Raw genomic sequence first — 14052 nt, 5'->3', positions numbered from 1 at the left:
CTTCTGGTTCGAAGATTGTTTCTGAAGACGAAGACGAATAAGTTGTTTACAGACCTCCAACGGTTGAGGGGGAGTCCTCTGCTCCATCTGAGGGGGAGTCCTCTACTCCACCTGAGGTGGAGTCATCTGATCGACTTGATAGTCCAGAGTCTAAAGTTCAAAATGGAACTCCTGATGCTGACGCTACACCTTTTACCCCTGTTGAAAGAGAGTTCATGTCTAGAGATGCTTCCACTGTCACTCCAACTTTTATGGAACTACTCTTTCCTGAAGAAATTGCTAATGAGTTTGTAGCAGATTCATCTAATGTGGATCAATCAGAAAATGATGGAGGTTTCAACATTCACACTCTTCCTGTTTCACTCAATGATATCAGCCAAGACATACATTCGAGAATTCAACGCGATCATCCTATTGATAACGTCATTGGTCAGCTGGGTGATGGAGTTAAAACCAGAAGTCAGAGTGGAGATGTCAATGCATGTCTCTGCTCTTGCTTTATATCTCAAATAGAGTCCAAGAACGTTGACATGGCTTTGAATGAGCCCAGTTGGGTAGATGCGATGCATGAAGAGCTAAATCAGTTTGAAAAGCTCGGGGTTTGGAAATTGGTTGAGTTACCAAAGGGCAAAAGGTCTCTTGACACGCGTTGGGTCTATCGTAACAAGCAGGATGATTCTGGTGTAATAGTGCGCAATAAATCAAGGTTGGTGGTTCGCGGGTTTCGACAAGTTGAGGGTCTTGATTATACTGAGGTTTATGCTCCCGTGGCTCGCTTGGAGGCTATTCGTATCTTCCTTGCATATGCTTCCTACATGAAATTCACGGTTTACCAAATGGATGTCAAGACTGCCTTCTTGTATGGCAAGGTGAAGGAAGAAATCTACGTTGATCAACCCCCTGGGTTTGTTAACTCAATGTTTCCTAATCATGTCTACAAGTTGGACAAGGCGTTGTATGGGTTACATCAAGCTCCTCGAGCATGGTATGCGACTCTAACAAAGCACTTGCTCGAGCATGGATACTCTTGCGGCACTATTGATCAAACTTTATTCATCAAGCATGTGGGTAATGATCAGATTCTAGTCCAGATCTACGTTGACGACATTATCTTCGGGTCTACCAGTCCACAGCTATGCAAAGAGTTTGAAGGCGTGATGAAAAAGTGGTTTGAGATGACTTCACTGGGTGAAATGACCATGTTTCTGGGGCTTCAGGTCAAACAAAATTCAACCGGAATCCTGCTACATCAAGCTAAGTATGTGGAGGATATTCTTGAGAAGTTCGGGTTTCAAGACGCAAAACCTGCATCGACACCAATGGCTGAGAGACCCCTGCTGAATCCAGATATTGATGGCGAATCCGTAGATCAGACATAGGATCGTTGATGTATCTTACTGCAAGCCGTCCCGACATCATGTTTGCAGTTTGTCAATGCGCTCGCTATCAGGCTAATCCTAAACTTTTACATCTTATTGCTGTCAAAAGAATTTTTCGGTATATCAAAGGCAGCCCAAAATTGGGTCTTTGGTATCCGAAGAATTCTGAATTTGATTTATATGCTTTTGCTGACAGTAATTATGGAGGCTGTGAGCTTGACAGGAAATCTACCTCAGGAGGGTGCCAATTCCTTGGAGATAGGCTGGTGTCGTGGCAGTGCAAGAAACAGCATACCGTCTCTACCTCAACAGCAGAAGCGGAATACGTTGCTGCCTCTGCTTGCTGTTCTCAAGTTATCTGGATCCAACATCAGCTGTTGGACTACGGTTTGAATTATCTAGAAACCCCCATTCACTGTGATAATGAGGCCGCAATTCAAATTACTAAAAATCCTGTCCAACATTCCAAAACCAAGCACATTGATATCAAAATTCATTTTATCATAGATTGTTATGAGCGCTCGCTCATCCGACTAGAACAGGTTCCCACTGCTAATAATGTGGTTTATCTGTTCACCAAGCCTTTTAACAAAGCTCGATTCGATGTGCTTGTGGGATTTTTAAAAATGATTCGTTTTGAGGATTAAATTTTTGTTTTTACTTAGGTTAGTTAAGATTTGCGCATTTTAGTGATTTCATTTTCACCCATGCACAAATTTAGGGGGAGAAATAAACAAAAACCAAAAAAAAAATTGAAAAATTAAAAAATCCAAAAAAATTTTCTTTCTGTTTTATTTTTTTCAGAAAATATTCAAAAATCCAAAAACATTAAAAAAATTCAGAAAAATCAAAAAAAATATTGTCGCTTTCAGTTTTGCTTGTAGATATAGTACTGGGAAGTGATATTATCAGGTGATAACAGGCAATCTGAGTCTGCGTAACGTACCCAAAATTAAATTGTCTATGCTCTGTGTTTGATGCGTTGGCAGGCACGAAAGATTCTTAAAGGACTTGACTAGGCAGAGTTGAACTTAAGGAATTCATAGACTTGACAAATCTTGACCTAGTTAGATCCGTTTAGCCCGACAATACGACGCTTGGATAGGTTGAGCAGGGAGATAAATATGGGAATCTACTGGTCACATTAAAAGAACCTCTATCTGGAACCTTGGATTAACTTTTCCTCGATGTGCGGATTATGTCCTTAATTCCGGTATTGATGGGGTGACTGGTGAATTCCGATAAATTAGGTCTGTAGAAAATTGTTTTATCTCTATTTGTCTGTTAGTCATATGTTGCTTCCTTTGCGTGATCGAGAGATCCGACCTAGACTATAACATATGCAATTCTATTTCTCTGCATCCTCTATCTATGCAATTCTTTCTATCTGTTAGCCATATACTGTCTCCTTTGCGTGACTCACAATCCGACCTGGTACACAGTATATACATCATTCTTTTTCTCAATCCCTCTAAAAACTTCAGTTAGTCATATGTTTCACCCTCTGCGTGATTGGAAGAGATCCGACCTGGGTGTATAGCATATGCATTCCAAATCTATCTTCTCTCTTAATAATTGTCTGCTCACCCGATGTAAGGAGTATTCTGGAAGTCCTTGATTACTGGAGCATATCAGGAAGCGGGAAACATGTTCTAGTACAATTAAAAATTGAACACTTACAGATTGTCTATAGATCTCGCTGCTCAATTTAGGTGGACAACAATATCCCTAGTCGTCGTCAGCTGAATGGTCCTTAAGAAATATTATCTAGGAACTTAGGATCACTTTGTCTTGTAACTAATAGTATGTCCTAATTCTGTCACAATTTTTTTCGTGTTTAAGTGGATCACAATATCGACGATCGACCAGACAAAGACGTGAAGATAAAGGTACCGACAAGTGGATTAAGGCTGTCTAACAACTTTGATCCCAGTATCACAAGATTAACTTTCAGTGACTTTTGAGATAAATTTTTGTCTATATTTATTTTATCTCATTTTTATTTTTATTTTTATTTTTAGTTTATTTTTATAATTGTCAAAATTTAATTTTTTAAATTCTTTAATTCTTAAATTTTAGAAATTATTTTATTTTATTTTAATTTAATTTTAATTTTACTTTAATTTTAAAATCCTCAAAAGGCTTTATTTTTGAAATTTTAATTGGGATTTGGACTGTGCCTTATACAGTGTGGGAGACAGGTAAAATTCAAAGGAGGTATAAAATGTGGAATTTACTGCTGTAAACCCTTTCCACCTCCCCTTTCTTCCTTCCGGCTGCAAACTCTCTCCACTCTCTCTCATCCTCGAAAATTTTTTGTGAGATTTTGCAAAATCGTTTAGTCCACATCAAAGGTATGCTAAAACCGACTGAGGATATGTGGTTTGTTCATCGATTCGACTGAAACTGGAGGATTAATCGAGTTTTTTGTGTTCGTCGGCGTTTACGGTTTAGGGAGGGCTTACGACCGTAAACGGTCTGAGCTTATGGTCTAGGAGCTTACGACCGTAAACTCCTTTGGAGCTTACGACCGTAAACTGCGTTTACTGTCAGGAGACTACTGCAGTGGGTTTACGGCCGTAAACCTAATCTGGACCGTAAACCCCACTTTGACCATTTTGACCGTAAACCCTATTTGAACCGTAAACCCAACTTTGACCATGTTTGACCGTAAACTCCAAATTTTTTTATCAAAATATTTCTTTTTAAGGCCAAAATGAAATTGATTAATTAAGAAAACTTAAAGCTTTAATTGTTTAAATACTTTGTTTTCTTACTTGGCCTGGTTTAGTGCAGATCAATGGCAAGTCTTCAGTTTGCTGACATGCATAACCTGGCAATTGTACTGGATGACCCTCCTGTTCCTCATGGAGATTTCAGGTCGATGATATACAGACTGAGAGAATGCTGCCTGGCCTTTGCCATTACTGTGAATCCAGTCATCTATCAGAAGATTATCAGGGAGTTCTGGCAGACTGTTAAGATGTCAAAAGCTAATGGAGTGATTACAGTTGAAGCTGTGGTTAAAGGATGCAAGATTATGATCACTGAGCAGTACATCAGAGAAACATTGCTGATCAATGATCAACCCGATTTTCCTACTGAAATCGGGATTGAAGATGTGCAAAAGATTCTCAAGAAGATGGGGTATGAAGGCATCTACCCTCCCACGGTGAAAAAGCTTCTGCCACCCTACTGGAGATTCTTGGCGCATGTGTTCGTGAGCTATATCTCGGGCAGAAGATCAAGTGCTGATGAAATCTCACTCAGGAACACAGGGGCAATTGTTTCACTGGCTGCTGGTATCAAATTCAACTTCTTAAAGATCATATTGGATGAGTTCTTGGTAAACATCAACGCTATAAGCCGGGAGACCAGAGATTCTTTCTTGCTGTATCCTAGGTTTATTCAGCTGTTCATTGACAACCAATTTCCGGAGATGGTCAAAGATGGAGATACGCTAGACATGAAGTCATTAGGCCCTCACACTATTGGTCTTATTAAGCAGAATCGCAAGGGCAAGCTCGTCTTCCAAGGATTACATCCTCTTGTGAAATTCGGAAAATTTGCTGAGATAAATGAATCCTCCGAATCTCATGGAACGTCAGACAAAATGTCATCTGAGCCCACTTCTTCTGAGAAAGTCATTTCAAAAGATGATGTTATTACAGTGTCAGATCGTGTTGAAGAAGAAGAAACTCCAGCTCCTAACGCTCAAGTAGCTGAGGAACATGAACTGACATTTGTTCAGGTCCAAAGTGATTATAATGAGGGGTCTTCAAAAGGCGGAACGGAGACTGATTTGTATGAAGACCTCGATCTCACAGGGTTCGATAACGATGAAATTCCTTTAAATTTTGGTGGTAATGAAGACTTCATGACCGGTGAAAACCTCAACACGCTTCTTGACAATTTCGATGAAGTTGCTCATCCAGCAACAGAGATAAGGGAAAATGAAGACGTTCTCGAAGCCACGCCTCCTCTTACCAATCCAATGGCGGAAATAGCAATTCCTATGGTGACAGTGTCAGGGATTCCTCCCCTTGATGTTGTTACACCTACATCTGAGCCATTGGAAAGTGATCGCACAACTACACAAGCCTCTCAACCTACAACAAAAAGACGAAGACTTGACCCTAGACAGGGAATTCCTGATTTGGGTGTATTTCAAAGCTTTACAACTCCACCAACAACAACTCCTGCCATAGTTTCATCTGAACCCGTCAGTGAAGGTCCTAGCACCTTCCATGAAGCGGGTGGCTCTACCTTCCCCACAGGTTTCTCTCCTCCCAGGCCAGACCATGATGCTGCTTCTGTGAGGGTAGCCAGGTTTTTGGCCGAAGAACAATTCACAACGCCTCCCTCACGTGGCAAAGGAATTTCTATTGGGGGTGGCAGCTCAGGAGAAGAGAATCCTTCAATACTTGGACTTCAGAAGGAGATTGATGCTCTGAATCAGAAAAATATTGATTTAGATCAGAAAAATATTGAGCTGGATATCAAGGTTGCAGACCTTCAGACCGAAAATGCAAAGCTCAATATTCAAGTTGCCGAACTTATCGAAGATAAAGCTCTGAAGACGAAGCAAATTACTGATCTTCAGACGCATTTCGGCTTATTGGCCGCCAGCTACTACGATCTTAAGAAGAAGCTGGAAGAAGATTTTGGCGACAAATTCAAGTCATCTGTTGACGAGCCAAAGATCTATCTTCCTGATCAACATGCTCCCATAGTTCCACAACCTACAAGAACAACCACCGTTGTTGACCGTTTTGACAAGGAACCGGCTCAGGCTCCAATTGTAATGGCATTGAAACGTGCTAAATTGGCCAAGTCAGCTGAAAAGGGTCAATTCTTATTCAAAAGGAGCTCAGATCACAATGTTCCATGGGATCAATCAAATATCACCTTTACAGATCTGGGAGAAAATCGTTTCAGAGACGTTTATGGTGATAGGTCACAGATCATTTCGTGGGGATTCCATGACACTATGAACATGTGGATAGTGAGAAGAAAGAGCGGCAATACTGAAATGTACAAAGATGCTCACAATTTTCACTCTTTTACTAGGGTTGATCTTACGGAGCTGTCTAATGCTCCTTTCTCAAATCCATCAAATAATCCCATGGCGACTCAGTTCAAATCATTTTTGGAAGATCAAGTGGCTAAGGGGTTCCCTTCAATGAAGACTACAGAGTCTATCATCAAGATTTACCCTAGCGTCATTGATCCCAAAACAAATCAGCCACTTCGGTCAGTGATGTGGCCCGCTACTGCTCAAGTAAAGCAGATTCCCATTTTTCAAAATCATCCAGATGGTTCTCTCGCATCCATGCAATACTGGGTGTTTGATGAAACTACAGCTTCTGCTGTCATCAAGCTTAAAGACGATTGTACTCGCTTGTATGACAAGAGGGATTTGCTTCAATTTGGTAAGTAGGATATACATCAGCTCTCCATTCATCAGATCAAGGTGGCTGAAGACCTTTTTGAGTCCGCTGCAAAGGAGTACACTTCAATGGTTGCTGAGATTATCGAGAAAGAGATGTGGAACGGAGCTATGGGAAAATCTGATGTGCTGGTGATCGACAAAAACTGAGTCCAAGCTAGCACCAAACCAAGGGGGAGATTGAAGGGTCCAGTTAATGGTTTGGTCTAGGCTTTCATTGTATTAGTTCAGTATGAGTCTTTAATGCATTTTTTGGGTTGTTTAGCTGTTTACGGTCGGTGAGTGAGTTTACGACCGTAAACACGTTTACGGCCGTAAACCCAGTTTTTGACCCATTCGAGTATATATAGTGGTGGTGTAGGTCTTTGTCTAGTTGTTGATGCCAGAGAGTTTACGGTGTACTGTGTCAAGTTGTACCAGACGTTTTATGCTATAAACGTGTGCAAGCTTGATTTCTTTTCTTCTTCTACTTCTATTGTGATTGTTTGTTGCTTGATCATTGGTAAAGATCCTTTTCAGGACCTTACACTTTTAACGAAATGGCAGAAAAGGTCCAAATTTGAAATGATGTAAAAATTTTGTGAAGAATAAAGAAGTTTCGCATTTAGTCCCTGATGTTTCAAAATGTTGGCAGAAACTACACAGCTTCGAAATTGGGATAAAAATTCTGAGAAAATGGAGAATTTACATTTCAGGCCACTAAAGTTAATGTGAATTGTCACTTTATGCCCAGTTTCGCAATTGGGGTAAAGTTTTGCATCTGAGATTGTTTTTGGCGCAACGGGTCCCTATAGATTTCTAATATTGGCAGTTTTTGCCCGGATTTTCGAAATTCTTGAAACTCCCACCCAAAAGTTGATATTTTCATAAATTTGGAAATTTTTAGAGACTTTTTCATGATTGTTTTTCATGCAAGTTCTTCACGGAATGTTTTTTGGCACACATCAAGGGGGAGTTTTGTGAAGATTATTCCTCGGGTGCTTCTCAACCTTAGTGGGTTTTATAATCACTTTTTTATTATAAAAAGGGGGAGAATGAAGAGTGGGTATTCAAAGCTTCTCGGGTATTGATTTGCGGATTTGAAGACCGGTATTGCTTCGTGGGGGAGTTGGTCTTGATCGCATGAGATCGTTGGATATGGAAGCTGGGACATCCAATCCTAAATTTGAGGGGGAGAATGTTAGGATGCAAAGTCACTCTTGGATGTCATGTGTGCTTACTCCTTCGTATGTGTGTAATGAGTTGTCTTTCCTTTATAAGGAAGCGAGTGACACTCATTTTATGTAAGGAACATTTATGAGAGATTAGATTAGAGAGAGAATGATTGCAAACCCATTTGTACGCTTTCTAAAAACTAATGAGATCTTAAACGAGATTTATTTACTTTTGTGTTCTTCATGTTCATGATTCTTGTATGATTCACTCGATCATTTCATATTCCGCATTTATGATCATGATTAACACCACTACATAATGCTTGCACGATTTGAAAAGACCAACTTAGTCTTAAATTGGGAGAAATGCCACTTTAAGGTCAAAGAAGGAATTGTATTGGGACACAAAGTCTCAAAATTAGGGATAGAGGTGGACCGCGCAAAGGTAGACACTATAGCACAGTTGCCTGTAACACCGTAAACTTTCAAACAAATTTTTCATTTTTAAAACCACATAATTCTCATAACACATTTCACAAAAACCCAAAGTGTCAAATTATTAAAAAGGGAAAATGACTCTTGAGGGTAATTAACTTTTGCGTTTGTACTCATTTGGTCCCTTACCTTTTTTTTGTATTCAATATACAATCGAACTTGTTGTTTGTGTTCACAATAACCGTTTTGACCGGCTTTTGACCTGTGATAACCGGTCAAAGGGTTATGGTGAACATAAACAACAAGCTCGATGGTATATTGAGTACAAAAAAGGAAAGGGACCAAATGAGAACAAATGCAACAGTTGGTTACCCTCCTGATTAATTTTCCCTTTACTCATTTACAACAAATCTCACGTCATTTCCTACTGATATTAATGACTTTATGAGATTCATTCTTACTTCTCTTCAAAACATAACCCACGAAAGAACATTATTCATACATGTACAACTTTGTAATGCACTTGAATATATATTAGGGGAATCGTGACTAAGCAGACGCATTTCATGACTACATTTACATTTCCAATCAAATGATTTATCGTATCATGGATTCTAGACAAGTCTACAAACGAGTGGAATCACAAGTGCTGTGATTTTTGAGTTTACTTAGCTTTAAGATCGAATTCATGGGATAAGATACAACATCAATATGTACAATATCATGCTGCTTTTGTAGACACATCACCATAATATACCTTGAGGTAAACGTTTATGCTGATAAATATACCTCTCATACACAGTCATATCCTTTTGCAGAGAGGTGTTGACAGCTAACTACAGTAAGCATAGCATAGACCATGTTTTAACGAGGTTACGGGTTACCCCTTTGAAACGCTCTTCATATACGTTACAGCCAAAGAAGGTTGCAGTCTTTGATAATTTTGCAACTTTAATTTCATTTAACTTTTCGGGGAAAATGATTCAGGAGGGTAACCAACTGTTGAGTTCGTTCTCATTTGGTCCCTTTCCTTTTTTGTACTCAATATACCATCAAACTTGTTGTTTGTGTTCACCATAACCCTTTGACCGGCTATCACAGGTCAAAAGTCGGTCAAAAGGGTTATGGTGAACGCAAACAACAAGTTCGATGGTATATTGAATACAAAAAAAAGGAAAGGGACCAAATGAGTACAAACGCAAAAGTTAATTACCCTCAAGAGCCATTTTCCCTATTAAAAACACCAATCCATAATTGTTTGAATAAAAACCCAGGATCGTCAAAAACATAACTCCATCTTGTGTGTACAATCATGTCGGCACCTTCCCGCGATCCTGAGAAGTACCTGAAACACATATCACATAACACGGTAAGAACAAAGCTTAATGAGTTCCCCAAAATACCACACATATCTCGTTAGCCTCTCATGGCTATATCTCGAATAAGACCCTCTGGTCAATGTGTCTCAGTGGAACCCTCCGGTCCCGCAAGTCGGGTGGATCCTCCGGTCCTAACTCAGTAAAGCTCAGAATAATACACAACATAAATCACAAAGACATAATGCAGGATATCACAATACTCAATAATAGCATACAAGACCCTCCAGTCACACAAATTAGCACTCAAGGTAAGTATAGTGAGAAGACTCACCTCGTAACTAAGCGAGTAAACCTCGTACCCCTCGAACGGTCTAATCCCCGCCTACATGGCATAATCATCTCTAATTAAAACTTGTAACCACAACTCAAAATACATTATGTTAACCCCTCTATCTAACTCCCAGAATGGGTAAAAGACGATCTTACCCCTCCATGGTCTCCATCATCAAAGCCTTGACCAACCCTAAAAGTCAACAAAAGTCAACACTCAAATCAACAGTCTTTGTTGACCCAACTCGTCGAGTGCATGTATGTGACTCCTCGAGTCCCCTTGTTGCTTAGAAGTATCGTGAATGTTCATATTAACTCGTCGAGTTGTCTCATCAACTCGCCGAGTTACACATGTTCAGACTCATCGGGGAAAACCCTGACCGACTCGTCGAGTCCGCTTACCGACTCGTCGAGTCCCTTCAGCCCCTTTTCTCGTAGCTAAGATGGAGTGAACACCAGATCCAGAAGCTCCTTCTCGTCTTGATCTTCAACTCTCCTCCACGAATGCACTAAAACCCATAAAATTAGCCTCTCTTTCCCTCACACAAGGTTACAGCTCGATTAGGGTTTCTCACAGTATAGGAGGGTGACAAGGGTGGCAGAAATGAGGGCTTTAGGTCCTTTAAATAGGACACAAACCCGGAAAATTAGGGTTTTCTTACTGAGCACCTACTCGTCGAGTCGGGGTCCTCCGACTCGTCGAGTAGACTCTAAAATTACGCAGCTATCTCAAACTCTACTCGACGGGTCGTTTCCTCCAACTCGTCGAGTTCCCCTTTTGTAAGTCCCTAAATCGCTTTGATGTATCAATCTGATCCACTTGATGGTGTGGAATCCCAATCAAGTGGATGATGCAAGATAGAATGGAGAAGAAGAAGAACAAGAACAAGGTGAATCTTCAATGCACTCAATGATATTCAATAATGATCCATGTACAAAGGATTTATACACACACAAGTTCTCTCTTACTTTCTCTCTCTAGAACACCAAGTATGACAATGGCTTCCTCTCATACACGTTTTCCCCTCTTCTCTTAGCCCCTTGGATGTTTCCTACTCCTTAGCCTCTTGTGTCTCGCCCCTAAACACTCCCCTAATGACTATGTATATATATGGAACGAAAACCCAAGCCCAAAACTCAATAGCTAGACTGAAATCACATGTGATTTCGGTCCAAACTACAACTAAACCCAAGATTGTTTTCGGCCCTAGACCGAAAACTACAAATGCCTAGAAAAGCAAAGTATCAACCATAAATGTAGACCTAACAATCTTCCCTTGGTTTATAGCTTTCTTTTCTTATGACCTAACAAACTCCCCCTGGGTTTGTAGCTTGTTTTTTTTAATCTTCGCTTTGTGCTTGGCTTCAGCGTTTATCAAAATGAACATATGAATCTTCTATATGAATGACCTCATCTTGAACAGTTGGGATTTTCTTCAAAAATTTGACTTTGAACGCACATTGGGTGTGGAGGCTTCTAGTAGGGATTCATGAAAATCGGGATTCTTAAATATCGGCACTTTCAGCTTGAGAATCTTTATAAAGAAAAAACAGAGAGACTGATTCTTCTGGATCACATCATCAGGTTCGTAGATAGCAGCAAATTGATTGAGGAGGCTTCAATACAATCTGTCACATAACTTCAAGTACAGCTTCACCTTGCTTCTGGGGTTGAAAGATTGAATGTTGAAAAATAATCTTCACTTCTTGTTCCTTCGAATGAGAATTCTCACCACAGTTGTTCAAGGATGTGAGCTTGGCTCAGAAAGTTCTGATACAGTCTCCTTGAGTCTCTTCTTCCTTTGAGTTCTCTGATTTTTGAATTCGCTTTTCAAGACAAAGAAAATTTTGAGATAAAAACAAAACTGAAACAAAACTTAGCACACAATAGAAATCACTAAAATATTTTTGGATTTTTTATTTTTCTGAAAAAGAAATGAAAACAGAAATAAACATATTTTAAGATTTTTTAATTTTCTGATTTTTGTTGGATTTTATTAATTCCCCCCCCCCCCCCCTAAATTTGTGCATAGAGGAAAAATATGAACAAATTTAACAAAAACAAAGACTTTTGGGATCAAAGTTGTCAAGCAATTCAATAACGTTTATCAGCACACACCTGCATGTTTAGATCTGGTAAATCAGTGATATTGTGGTCCACTTAAACACAAAGGATATTGACAAATTGGACAAATTATAAGTGACAAGACATTGCACCTATATTCATGAATGGACCATTTAGCTGACGACGACCAAGGGTATTGTTGTCCACTTAAATTCAGCAGCGAGATCTACACACAAACTTATAAATGGTTCAATTTGGATGTACTAGAATGTGTTTCCCAGTTCCTGACATACCCCGTCATTAAAAGACTCGGGATGTCATGTTCGATACAGATCAAAAGCATAAACAGTACAACATAAGCCTTACTACATTATTTCGTATTTACAGGCCTAAAATCCCTTATCTCTCATCCAAACATCTATGTTCATGCGCCACTACCTGTAATACAAGAAACTGAGTGGGTCAGGCTTGGGAGCCTGGTGAGCACATAGGGGTTTCAACTCACAATAAATAAGTTTATTAACTTTATTAAACCAAACAAACCCGATTACCCATTCCCGTTATCCTCACTTTACGTCCCTAAAACACCTAACACAAGGGACCTAGTCTAAGGACTTTCATCGGGGTGACAACACATGCTTCGGGGATTCCTCAGCAATTCATGTCAAATAAGGCAACCATATGGGGGATGGAGTACTGCTGGTAAACACACAGTTCAAATAAACACCTACAGGTTGCGAGCCTGCTAGCGTTCCACTGGACTGTCTAGAATAGTCCGTGGTCGTCATCTATACTCCGCTAGATGACTGGATCATCAATAACATCTATAACGAGGCCTCTCATTATTTTATTTTGTCACACAGCAACTATTACATCTACCCATGTTTTACCCGACACATTTTGTAGATATAAAATACATATACAGTTTAAAACATGTATAAAATCGTTCATCCAGCATAGATAGCAAGTATACAGATAATATGCACACACAGCACGTAATTTATATAAAATACTTCATATCTATGTGTAAGCTGAAAGTAATTATGCACTCACTTGAAAAGGTGGTGACTCTGCACTTGAACATCGCTTCGTTATCTCAAAATAATTTTCCCTCGACAAAACCTAGTATCAATTCCACTAGGGTTTAATCTAACGTTAACCACGACTAATTAATAGTGTAGCTATTATTATTATTATATAAGTGTTAACCAACACTCTATATAACTCATAATAATAGCCCAAATAATTATTTTAAGGTCCTAATAATGTTACTATAATTAATTAGAAGCTATATTAAAAAATTGCGTAGCCGTAGCTTACTTACAGCGGGTTTTCTTAAAAACCGGGCTTTGCTCGGAGCAGCGTTTCCAAACCGAAAGACCCTTTTTCTCGGGACTCCGGGAGCCTCGGGGCTTCCTTCGGGTGCTAGGGGGTTTACTTAGGCTTAGGGGGGTTAGGGTGGTAGAGAGAGAAACTAGTGAGAGAAAGAAGAGATTTTGGAGTGAAGAAAGTGGGCAGCCTCGGCCCTCTATTTATAGTAGCTAAACCTCGGACTACGCTGGGCGTAATGCTCGGATAAGGATGCCAGCTCGCATCCAGCAGTCTCGCATGTGCCAGTCTCGGAAGTGGATAAGAGCCGAAGTATGCTAGGCGTACTTGGCCTCGGACGCGGGGCGTAGCGAGGGGCGACGTGTCTTCATCCGGTGCGAGCTTATCGGACGGCTGGGATTCAGCCACGACATCGATCTTGTCACAGCTTTGCAAATTCACACTCCGACTTCTAAAAATCATAAATCTCGCATACGAGCTCCGTTTTGGACGTTCTTTATATCCGCGCGTAGGCGGTAACGTACTCTACAACTTCCGTTTAGACTTTTTCGGCTAATTTTGACTTTATTTTAAAAGTTATATCATTAACAGG

This window comes from Lactuca virosa, chromosome 8 (assembly GCF_052849685.1).
Source record: "Lactuca virosa cultivar CGN04683 chromosome 8, Lactuca_virosa_CGN04683_v6, whole genome shotgun sequence".
In the NCBI taxonomy this organism is placed as follows: Eukaryota; Viridiplantae; Streptophyta; class Magnoliopsida; order Asterales; family Asteraceae; genus Lactuca; species Lactuca virosa.
This window is presented reverse-complemented; position numbering follows the sequence as displayed.